At 43.2% G+C, this 12,291-nt stretch overlaps 1 long non-coding RNA gene across 1 annotated transcript in view; it reads left to right on the top strand.

The window, feature by feature from the left end:
• Nucleotides 6,541-12,291, top strand: part of LOC108636124 — a 58,013-nt gene continuing 52,262 nt past the window's right edge. The window contains exon 1 of the long non-coding RNA XR_001918148.1: nt 6,541-6,648. This is a non-coding gene — a long non-coding RNA (uncharacterized LOC108636124). The remainder of the gene's footprint in view (nt 6,649-12,291) is intronic.

Genomic DNA, 12,291 nt, shown 5'->3' with positions numbered 1-12,291 from the left:
CTGATGTACCTAGTCTGCCAATGGGTTGCTGTTTCCAAACCATTGTACCAGGTTGAATGTAGATGTCTCATTTAATCCCAATTTCAGATGGATCACTCATATTAAGCCTTAAACATAGATATACATTAATGGCAATTTAAAATTCTTCCCCCCTTCCTTTGTCCCATCCTCTTTTCTTTCATCGCTTCCACATTTTCCATTGAATCCTAAAATTTGTAGACATAGCATGATCCCCTTGTTTAAACCCTGCTTTGAGATAGGAGAAGATGAATAAACTATTAGGGAAATCTCTTGCTTATTTAGCCCCATACATTTTCCTGGCAGAGTCTCAGAGTCAGGGAACAGTTCACAAGTGGAGCTACTTTCCAATAAACACAACGTGTTTGAGAAAGACGCGAGACAGAGCAGCGGAGAATCGGCTGAGACCGACACACTGTGCAGCTGGCTTTTTCAGGCCTGCCTTCTTGCCTCTGGCAAGCTGTTTCAGTGGGTTCCGCCACATCTCATGACTCATGACTCAGCTTCGATGACCTGGCAGGCTTCTCACTGTGGCCCCTGGGGTGGGAGTTTGGGGATGGCCTTCCTTCCGGGGCTGGGGCTCCTGCCAACCTGGATTTAGTCTGTCAGTCCCTTTGGCCCTCTCCCAGTTTCCTTGTATCTAGGCTCCTTCCTTAGGCAAGTGGCCTGTTGTAGACCCAGTCGCCCCAGAACTTTTCCAATGTTTGATCAGCTTCATAACCAAATAATTTTCCCTTATGTTCAACTGAGGTCTCTCTTGTCATAACAAAATCCTTATCTCCTTATCTGGTCTTCTGAGGACCAGTATCGGATTGCCATTGCTTTAATCATCTCTTGCTCATCTCAAAGCTCTCACACTTGTTTCTTACCTGAATTGATAAGTATAAGGCATCTGAACAGAGCCTGACATAAACATCTGCAGGTGTTCTTTCTATTTTTATTTTCTCTACATCCTTCTAATAGTATTGTGGACAGAGGTAGACTTCTTTCTCTAATTAGTGGTTTTTCAAACAAGGAGCAGAGTAAGGAGGCCAGGGGTACAATTACTGTCATGTTCCTTTTACCTCTTTATACACTGACTTCTCCTTTCCTCCTCCGTGTCTCTCAACCCTCAACCTCATACCCTTCAGCTAAATCACTAACTTTGAATTTGTTTTCAAGGAAAACGACCTCCAAGTTTTATTTTTCTCTCTTCTTTGTCACTGCTGAGTACTTTTTCTTCTTGTTAAATTCTGTATGTTTTGGCAGTAAGTTGGGATAAGAGGCATACACACAAGGTTTCCATTTTCGTTTTCCGGAAAAATTGCTTATTGTGCCATAATTTGTTTAGGATAGGAAGTTATGGTCGTATAAACTCTTATACGCATTTACATTGCCCAGGAGCATTGTTTGTAAAACAGCAGACATTTTTTTAGTTTCATTACTCCTAGATCTTTTTCCAGTTTGAGGTAAATCTTCCTCCCTGACAGTCATAACGTAAATAAAATGTGATCAATGAGCTTTCCTTGAAATAACTTAAAAAGCTGGTTTTATTTATTTGTTTGGCTGTGCTGGGTCTTAGTTGCAGCACCAGGGATCTTTGATCCTTGTTACGGCATGTGGGATCTTGGCTGCATTTGTGGGATCCCCGACCAGGGCTCGAACCTGGGCCCCCTGCACAGGGAGTGTGGAGTCTTAGCTCCTGGACCACCAGGGAAGTCCCTTCCCTTGAAATAATTTCTGAGGTGTGACATGAAACATCTTACATTGACAAAAGACCTCTTACTGTTAAGGCATGATCTACATAGGAAGACAGAGGACCTGCTGTAATTTTGGCAAGAATCAAGGTAGGGACCAGAGGTTGGTTGGTCAGTTGAAGAAATTGCTCAAGCTGAGAATTAAAGATAGATAAATATATAGATAGAGGTTTTAGGTATCTAAATGTCTTAAACATTTTAGTTTAAGTTTTAAAGGCACAGATTATCTCTTACTGTAAGGTCCAGCTTTTCCTTGCTATGAGTTCATTGTTTGAGGTTCCATGTTCTCATTCTTATATAAACCACTTTGGTCATGCCTCATTAACCACATCCAGTTTCAATTTCTTTAAAGTGGGGCAAGATCTTAAAAACAGTTGTAAAATAAACTGACTGTCGTCTGTCTAGACGCGAGTTTTCATGTATTTTTCTTCCTACATTTTACAGTTGCCTTACCCATACCCAAAAAAGCAGCAGTTTTTAAAGCAACTCATTTTTGAGTTTTTTGAGACATTTAACTAAATTTTTACAGAAACCTTTTCTTTTTACATTTATGTTTTATTGGTTTACATAGTATTTACTCTAATTACATAATTCTGATAACAAATACAATGGGCATAGACATGTCTGAGATTGATGACAGGTGATTCTTCGGAGCTCAGCTGATGGGCACCGTAGGGCAGGGGCTGTGGGGAGACAGTCTGTGGTTTACTGTTGGTTGGTGGGTTAAAGAAGAGCAGAGCTGGCTTGGTGTAAACATGTCTCCTGGTTTGTGTGTTTTGTCCTGGCTTAACTGTTGTTGCTTAGTTGCTAAGTGAAGTGAAGTCACTCAGTCGTGTCCGATTCTTTGCGACCCCATGGACTGTAGCCTACCACGCTCCTCCGTCCATGGGATCTTCCAGGCAAGAGTACTGGAGTGGGGTGCCATTGCCTTCTCCAGGGGATCTTCCCGACCCAGGGATTGAACCCAGGTCTCCTGCAATGTAAGCAGATGCTTTACCCTCTGAGCCACCAGGGAAGCCCCAGTAAAATAAGTGAAAGTGGCTCAGCTGTGTCCAACTCTTTGTGACCCCATGGACTGTCCATGGAATTCTCTAGACCAGAATACTGGAGTGGGTAGCCTTTCCTTTCTCCAGGGGATCTTCCCGACCCAGGAATTGAATGAGGGTCTCCTGCATTGCAGGTGGATTCTTTACCAACTGAGCTATCAGGGAAGCCCTTAGTTGCTAAGTCATGTCCAATTCTTTGCAAGCCCATGGACTAGGAGCTCACCAGGCTCCACTGTCCATGGGATTTCCTAGGCAAGATTACTGGAGTGGGTTTCCAGTATTCAGGGGATCTTCCTGACCCAGGGATCAAACCCACATTTTCTGCATTGGTAGGTGGAGTCTTTACCACTGAGCCACCAGGAAATTGTGCTTTACTGACTACAACAAAGCCCTTGACTGCGTGGATCACAACAAACTGTGGAAAATTCTTCAAGAGATGGGAATACCGGACCACCTGACCTGCCTCCTGAGAAATTTGTATGCAGGTCAGGAAGAAACGAAACCGGACATGGAACAGCAGACTGGTTCCAACCTGGGAAAGGAGTACATCAAGGCTGTATATTGTCACCCTGCTTATTTAACTTCTATGCAGAGTACATCATGTGAAATGCTGGGCTGGATGAATCACAAGCTGGAATCAAGATTGCTGGGAGAAATATCAATAACCTAGATATGCAGATGACACCACCCTTGTGGCAGAAAGCAAAGAAGAACTGAAGAACCCCTTGGTGAAAGTGAAAGAGGAGAGTGAGAAAGTTGGCTTAAAACTCAACATTCAAAAAACTAAGATCACGGCATCCAGTCCCATCACTTCATGGCAAATAGATGGGGAAACAGTGGAAACAAGGAGAGACTTTATTTTTTTTAGGCTCAGAAATCACTGCAGATGGTGACTGCAGCCATGAAATTAAAAGACACTTGCTGCTTGGAAGAAAAGCTATGACCAACCTGGACAGCATATAAAAAGCAGAGACATTACTTTCCTGACAAAGGTCCATCTAGTCAAGACCATGGTTTTTCCAGTAGTCATCTATGGACATGAGAGTTGGACTATAAAGAAAGCTGAGGACCAAAGAATTGATGCTTTTGAACTGTTGTGCTGGAGAAGACTCTTGAGAGTCCCTTGGACTGCAAGGAGATCAAACCAGTCCATTCTGAAGGAGATCAGTCCTGAATATTCATTGGAAGGACTGATGCTGAAGCTGAAGCTCCAATACTTTGGCCACCTCATGCGAAGAACTGACTCCTTGGAAAAGACCCTGATGCTGGGAAAGATTGAAGGCAGGAGAAAGAGTTGTCAGAGGATGAGATGGTTGGATGGCAATCAGTCTTGATGGACATGAGTTTGAGGAAGCTCTGGGGGTTGATGATTGACAGGGAGGCCTGGCGTGCTGCAGACCATGGGGTTGAAAATAGCTGGATACCACTGAGCGACTGAACTGAACTGTTAAAAGCACCGTTTTCATGCTTCCAGAGTCCTGGGTAATGAATTACATGGTCTCCGTGAGTGTTGGTTAATCCAGTTAGTCTGGTTAAATGGAGGAAAAAGTTGATTAAGAGAGCTTCTACTGACTTTGATTAAAATTTCGTTGTAGCTGACTTGACAATGCATGTAAATTCTTGCCAACTGGTTGGTAGAATTTTTGAGAAGGTATAGCTCTTTTTTTTCTTTTTAAATTGAAGTATAGTTGATTTACAATGTTGTGTTAGTTCCAGGTGTACCGCAAAATGATTCAGTTATATATATATATATATATATATATATAAAGATTCTTTTTCCTTATAAGTTATAAAATGTTGAGCATAGTTTCCTGTGTTAATCAGTGATCCTTATTGGTTATCTATTTTATGTATAGCAGTATGTTTATGTTACGCAGGTAGTGTGGCTGACTGGTCTAAGGCGCTGGATTGAGGTTCCAGTCTTTGGAGTTGTGGGTTCGAATCCCACAGCCGCGGGCTTCCCTCAGATCTTAGTTGGTAAAGAATCTGCCTGCAGTGCAGAAGACCTGGGTTCAATTCTTAGGTTGGGAAGATCCCCTGGAGAAGGAAATGGCAACCCACTCCAGTATTCTTGCCTGGAGAGTCCCATGGACAGAGGGGCCAGGCAGGGTTGCAAGAGTTGCCCATGGGGTTGTAAGAGTCGGACACGACTGAGCGACTAAACCACCTCGGTGTTTATGTTAAGCCTAACCTCCTAATTTATCCCACACCTCCCTTCCTGCTTTGTAACCATCAATTTATTTTCTTTGTGGATCTATTTTTGTTTTGTATGTAAGTTCATTTGTATGATTTTTTTTAGATTCTGCAGTATCATTTTTTTTAGATAAGCAATATCATAAGATATTTCATTTTCTCTGACTTCACTCAGTATGACAATCCCTAGGTCCATCCATATTGCTGCAAATGGCATTATTTCATTTTTTTTATGGCTGACTAATATTCCATCACGTATATACATACCATCATGTATATACATACCATCATGTATATATATATACCATATTGTTTTTTAAATTTTAATTGAAGGATAATTTCTTTGCAGAATTTTGTTGTTTTCCGCCAAATATCAACATGAATTAGCCAAAGTATATATTATTCAATATGCTATATATATTATAGTATATATTTATTTATTGCTCTGTCAGTGGACAGAAGTTGCTTCCATGTCTCGGCTACAGGAAATAGTGCTGCAGTGGATATTGGGTGCATGTGTGTTTTGGAATTATGGTTTTCTCTGAGTGGGATTGCAGGATCATATGGTAGAGACGATAGAGGCTGGGAAATGGGGTAGCTCAGATGGCTGCTGAGAAGCTGTGTGGAGAGCTCACCAGGTAAATGCCGCCGCAGTGGGTCTCCCTGGCTGCTGTCGGTGGAGCCCCTCATTCAGATAGGCAGGGATTAGAAACAAGCGTGGTTCGTGAGCACCAAAGGCGACTTTCATTGACATGGGAATCGAAAGTGCACCAGTTTTCTCTGTGTGTGTGGGGGGGTAAGCATTGGTAAATCTGATTAACTGGAAATAATATTAAATGAAATCTTTTTACTTTCTGGCGGTGTTTCTGGCACTGGGCCTCGCCAACCGTATCCATTTTCTCTACCTCCGTGGTCGCCTTTTGGCATTCTTCCTTCCTCAGTCCCTTCTTCTCTCCGTTTGCTCCCAGCACCTCCTTCTCATCAGGATCTGGAGAGGGTGCTTATCACCAGTGTGTTCTGTCCTGTACAGAGCCAACCCGCTCCACCCAGCACGCGATTCAGGGGAAACCCTGCCCACCACCTCCGCCTCTGCTTTCTTCCCTCCTTCCATATGTACTTCTTACCGTTTAGCCTCCTGGTTCTCTATGCTGGTCTCTGTGCCTGGAGGACAGCTCATTCCTCAGAATGGATTAAGCCTAGAGTTGGCTCCAGACTCTGCCATCTGGAAGGTCTGACCTTCAGCTACATACTCTTCTGTGTGGTCCCTAACTGAGCACTGAGCTTGGGTGGAGTGGGGAGGTCATTGTTGAAACATCCGCGAGGTCTAAATTATGTTATTGCATTCATGCTTTATAGCACTTTGCCTCAGTTTCAGATTAGCCAGTAATTGAGTGTTTGTTCTGTATTGCTCCAGTGCTACTTTTAAAAATACCATAACATTTAATCCTTACAACAGTCCTTTGAGCTATATTATACACATACATTATTTTTAAACAGATAAAGGCATAAAGATCAGAAGGTATAAAGAAATGTCCTCCTGGTTACAGAGACAAGTGTGGACCATGGATTTGAGCCTGATGCCTTTGACTCAGCATCTCCTTGCCATCAGACCAAAGTGTTCCTCTTCTGTAAAGGACTGTTGCTATCTACACACTGTAAGTAAAAAGATCAGTGCATCAATGCTATGATCTTTAGACTTTCAAATAAAATCACAAAGTCTATTATTTAAGTGAAGTCTTATGGGGGAGCTCAATGGCTAAAGTACAAAGCTGGTCTAAGCAGGTGGAGGGGTTCTGCGGCCGTCTCCATTATTCCCCTGCCTTCCACCCCTGCAGCCCTTCAAAGCCAGCTGAGGAGTACAGCCCAGCAACGCTGCATGGGTGTAATCATATATCTGCATCCGTTTAACTCAGATGACTCTGAAAGGGCAGGCAGTGGGAGACAGCCATTCTTTCCCCTTCAGCCAGTGCCGAGTTCCCTCTCCTGAAGCAATGAGACTATGCTTCCCTGTTCACCTTCTGGTCCTTCCTTATCGGTGTGTAAGCAAGTGCATATCTGTTCTTTTTTGTTCTTCTTGGTGAACAGATTGAAACAATTTGCCCTTATGATCTTATTCACTTTCCCGGTCATCCTTAGAATCTCCAAGGCCAAAGCAACATGTCATTAAGGTGCTTTGGCAAGTGGTGGCTGGGCAGTAGGAAGACCAGCAATCCAGTTTGCCTGGGACTGAGGGATTTCCTGGGGCCCTAGACTTTTAGTGCTAAAACTGTAGCAGTCCAGGGAAACTGGGACAGTCAGCCGTGCGGGCATGATGTCACAGGACTTGGCCCCGAGGACCACTCTCCAGGGCACCCCAGACCACGGCTCCTACGACCTGGCCGGTTGGTCCCTGGTCCCTGGGATCAGGTGCATTGCAGGGAGTTTAGGGAATCCAGTTAACACTGCTCCTTTATTCCTGGCCCTGAACTTGACCTGAAAATCAATGCAAAGGTGGCCATTTCAAGGAGATTAAAAAGCAATACTGTTTGCTTTTAAAGTATGGTTAGAATGGGCACTACCTTTTTCTTCTATTCTGAAGCTATGTTTAAAAAAAATTGCCTATTTGTGTATTTTATTTTTGGCTGCTCTGGGTCTCTGCGGTCGCTTGGGTTTCCTCGGGTTGCAGCGAGCGGGGTTTGGTCCTCCTCGCCGGTCACGGCCTTTCTTGTTGAGGAGCAGGGCTCGAGGGCACCGGCTCAGCAGTGAGGCCCATGGGCTCGGGCGCGCTGTGGCACGTGGACTGTCCCCAGGGCAGAGACCAAACCTGTGTCCCTGCACCGTCAGGCAGTCTTAACCACTGGGCTACCAGGGAAGTCCCTGAACCTATTTTAAGATTACCTAATAGAGAAGTGTTTTTAACATTTTTCTTTTCTTTGGATTTCAGTTATCCTTTACATGTTTCATTATTGGGCATGAAAGTTGGCAAAAACCAACCAACCAACAAACCACACCCCCACAACTTTTTATTAGTTGCAAAGTGTGGTAGAGCTGTATAATCTGGCAGTGTGATTAAATGGAAAAAAGGCTTCCAAGTTGCTTATGGACTGTAAGATATTGGAAAGGTCCATAAAACTTTGAGAGTCCAAGCTGCTGCTTTGCCTCAGTGGAGATAATTATACCTGCCTGACAGGATTAGCATGATATGTCAAAGTACCTGGCAAACTGCATTTGCTTGATAAATATTCATTTCTTTTCCACTTGCTGTGTTCAGGTTTCACTTAATCAAATATTCTCATTACCAATTGATAACCTTCTACTAAAGAATAAAGTATGTTTTCCATTAAAAATGTATCAAACAGCATACAGGCAGAGGAAACTTTTGGGGATGGAAATATTCTATATTTTGGTCTGGATAATGTTTGTTAGTTGCTCATTCGTGTCTGACTCTTTGAGACCCTGTGGACTGTAGCCTGAAATTCTCCAGGCAAGAGTACTGGAGTGGGTTGCCATTTCCTTCTCCGTGGGATCTTCCCAACCCAGGAATCGAACCTGCATTTCCTACAATAGGCATATTCTTTAGCATCTGAGCCACCAGGGAAGTCAAACCCACGACCCTGACCTGATTTGCGCATGTGGCCTTCTGGAGTCAGATACACTACCCTTGAGCCATGAGGGCCTAATGGCAACATAGGGGTTCTCCAAGCTGTATACTTAACATTTATATATTTTACTGCATGTAAGTTAATCTTCAACTTTACAAAGTATTACAAGCATAAAAGTTGTTTATATTTATTTATATGATTCTTTTTAAGCAGGAGAGGAGTCATTATTATAGAATCTATTGCTACTTTACTCTTAGGGAAGAAATACCATTTGAAAATTTGTATATTTATTTGGCTGGACTGGGTCTTAGCTGTGGCCTGTGGAATCTTTAGCTGTGGCATGCAGTGTTTAGTTCCCTGGCCAAGGATGAAACCTGGGCCCCTTGCTATGGGAAAGTCGAGTCTTAGCCACTGGACCACCAGGGAAGTCCCGAGCAAAACCGTTTATTAGAGTGTTTAGTAATTAAAATACTCAGCCTATTACAATTCATACTAATACTATATGTGTCTGTATGCATATATAGACACACACTGACTCAGTGGACATGAGTTTGAGCAAGCTCCTGGAGATGGTGAAGGACCGGGAAGCCTGGTGTGCTGCAGTCCATGAGGTCACATAGAATCAGACATGACTTAGTGATTGAACAACAACAAATATATATTTAATATTTACAGAGTAATGGACACTGCTGTATTCTATGTGCAATGGGGAGAAATGTATATTCAAGGTGTAAATCAGTTACATTTTGTATTTTCCATGGAATGTTTGGTAAAATATTGCTTTTTTGCATCTTGATTTTTGGCTTCCCTGGGAGCGAGCCTCAGGAAACCAAGGTTTTGTGGTAGTTTAGTATTATCTAATATTTGGATTAGAGGAAGGTGGTGAAATTCTGTAGTCTGTGGGTCACTGGCCTGATAAATGATTTTGGAAAAAGCCTTTAGACCCTGGCCCTTGCAGAGTTCACTCATAGACCCTCAATGACAACATTTAGCACAAAGCAATTGGCTTAAAAATGAGACAAACACTGGTGTTTTGCAACTCCTTTTTACATTGCACCATGTATTAGAATCTCTTTGCTCTCTTTGTGGCATCCTGTGTTTAGGGAAATAATGTTATCATCTATTTCCAGAAATGGTTTGGATAACTTCTTCTTGGAAACCCTTCCCACGCATTTGTATTTTGGTATCTCTCCATTATTTCCCACTCAGGCAGACTGACCACTGGGAGACTCTCTGGCTCTGGAATGCACCCGCCTCCCACTTTCACATGCCGGGGACACACGTGGGATCATCTGGAAGGGGAAGGAGGGAGTCATGATATGGAGGGGAAGCTAAATATAGCATTTGGCTCAACGGGGGGAAAATGTGGCCATCACCACCAGCACTGCCACCCCTCCCGTCACCTGGTGTTACGGGGGGAGGGGGAGATGCAAGGGAGTTGCCTGGGGTCCCCCACAAGATACAGGGCCCAGTGTCGCCCTGGCTGGTGGTGGCAGGCAGACTCAGATCAGTGGTGGGCAGCAAGCCCAGGGAGGAGGCATTCTGTACTGGAGCAGAAGAGAGGAAACCCTAGGCCAGGATGTCTCTGAGAAAATATAAAATGGAGAGATGTGTTGAGTCTATGAAAAGGAGATGATTTTCTTTTGGTAGAGAGCTTGTGGATGAATTAGAGATTACTTAAAAAGTAAGCAAGGGGATAAAGTGATGACGAATTCTACAAAAAGCAAAAAGTTTTCAAGAAAACAAATACAGGAAACTTCATGATGCAGCCGTGAATAAATATGACATCATCATAATAATATAATACTGAATACTGATCTAACCCAAAAAATGAGAGTGGGAAGATGAGTGCAAAAGCGTGCGTGTGTGTGTGCACATGTGCACACACATGCATGTATGCATGCACCTGAGTGTTAAATTGCATGGAAGCTAATTTCTCATTTTCAATAGTAGGGTGTCAATATCTAAATTGAAAAATCAAGAGCTAGCAGTATAAACATGTAGAGATATGGAGTGAGAAAGAGCTGCAAGAATTGAAAGTAGTTGCTCTCAGGAAATAGGGATGAGAGTAGATAACTTTGATCATTGAAATTAAGTTTAAAATTACCCCCAATTTGTCTCTAGTCATTTCAGCTAATTCAGCTTTTAAAACTGAAGCCTTTCCTGATGAAATCAAGGTAAGCAGAGAAACAGGGCAGCTACCAAGTAAGAATTTTCCTTGAGGGTGGAAAACAGAGTCCAGAGTTACTAGACCATTCATTAAAGCTGTTGGAGCACAGTCAACTAAAAATGGATTCTGGGGAGAATAAGGACTGGGAAGTGACTTCTGCAGCATGCTATTTCTTCTGGAGGCTGTTCAAGATTTAAATCCACAGAAAAACATCCCTCCAGATCTCAGAAGCTGGAGAATATAGTCAGAGGACAAAATAGTGGTCAAAATATTTACTCTGTGGATTTCATCCCACCATTAAACTGTGGCCACGTATACCCTTCCCACCTGTATCACGGAGTTATCTGTAGTGGGTTATAACTATTCCACATATTTTCCCGAATTCCAGATTATTCCAGGGCCCACCCATGATGGTGCCAGAATTTCCTTTGGGCAATGCAGAATCATTCCTGCCCCCTCTTACGACTGCCTCCTATCACAGGGCTAGACACCTGGGAACAACGTTTCCAGGATCCCTTGCCGCAGGGTCCCAGTTAGATTCTGTCACTGGGCGGCACTTTCTGGAGGTAGAAATGACACACTTTGTTCCTGCAGCTGTGGGGGCTTTACTGGATATCAGATTTTGCAGCAACCTCTAGGTTCAATCACCATTGTTGTGATGTTGCTGGTAGCTGTCATCACTGGTTATAGGTACCTCGGGATTCAGGCAACTTCTTTCTCTGAAAGCAAAGGCAAACCCAAGAACTAGTGATGTTTTCCCTTAAACCTTAGATTCACCAAGACCTAGACTCCAATCCTGACTCTTCATTTTTAGAAACTATGTAACCCTGGGTTAGAATTTTAAAAAAAAATTCTTGATTTATGTTTTTTCAACTGTAGAATAAGGGTAACACTATTTATTTTATAAATGATAAGGAATCAATATAACAGGTGTAAAAATGCCCAGCAGAAGACCTGTCACCAGAGTAGGTATGCAATACATGGTGTCTGTCGCTATTGTTGTTGTTATCCTGTGTGCCACCTGCCGCTGTTGTCATTTCCTCCAGAGCTGCTGTGCAGTCACCAGGCAAGGAGCCCATGTGCAGGGTGCTGGGGTAGTTCTCCCCCTTCTCCTTCCATGAACTTCCTTTATATAAAGCTGGAATGGTCACATTTCCTCTTCTCTTTGCTTCAGAGCATAAACCTCAAAGCCTACCAGGTACCCAGACCTGTCTGTGTGTAGGGAACCAGGACTGATCAAGTCGGCTGTGACCCTGGCACACGTTTCCTTTTTTTTTTTTTTTTTTTAGAGCTCAGTGGCCCCTCCCCTTTTCTTCCTGTGATGAGCTGACATTTGATTGACATCCTCAGCTCTGCTGCTCTTGGGCGATCAGTCACTTTCTCCTCCTATCCTGAGGTCTCCACGCTTGACCTAGACTCATTCTTACACATTCGGGGCTTTCACAACAAATCTCGTTGCCAGGTGGAACCCTTTCTAGGCGAAGTTGTAGAATTCCTGATTTGTAGAATTGTTTTCCCATCCCCTCTTTTTCTATGCGAAACACCAG

Source organism: Capra hircus, chromosome 5, assembly GCF_001704415.2.
Source record: "Capra hircus breed San Clemente chromosome 5, ASM170441v1, whole genome shotgun sequence".
NCBI classification, from domain to species: domain Eukaryota; kingdom Metazoa; phylum Chordata; class Mammalia; order Artiodactyla; family Bovidae; genus Capra; species Capra hircus.
The sequence above is the reverse complement of the archived record's forward strand: the minus strand, read 5'-3'. Positions and strand labels throughout refer to the sequence as shown.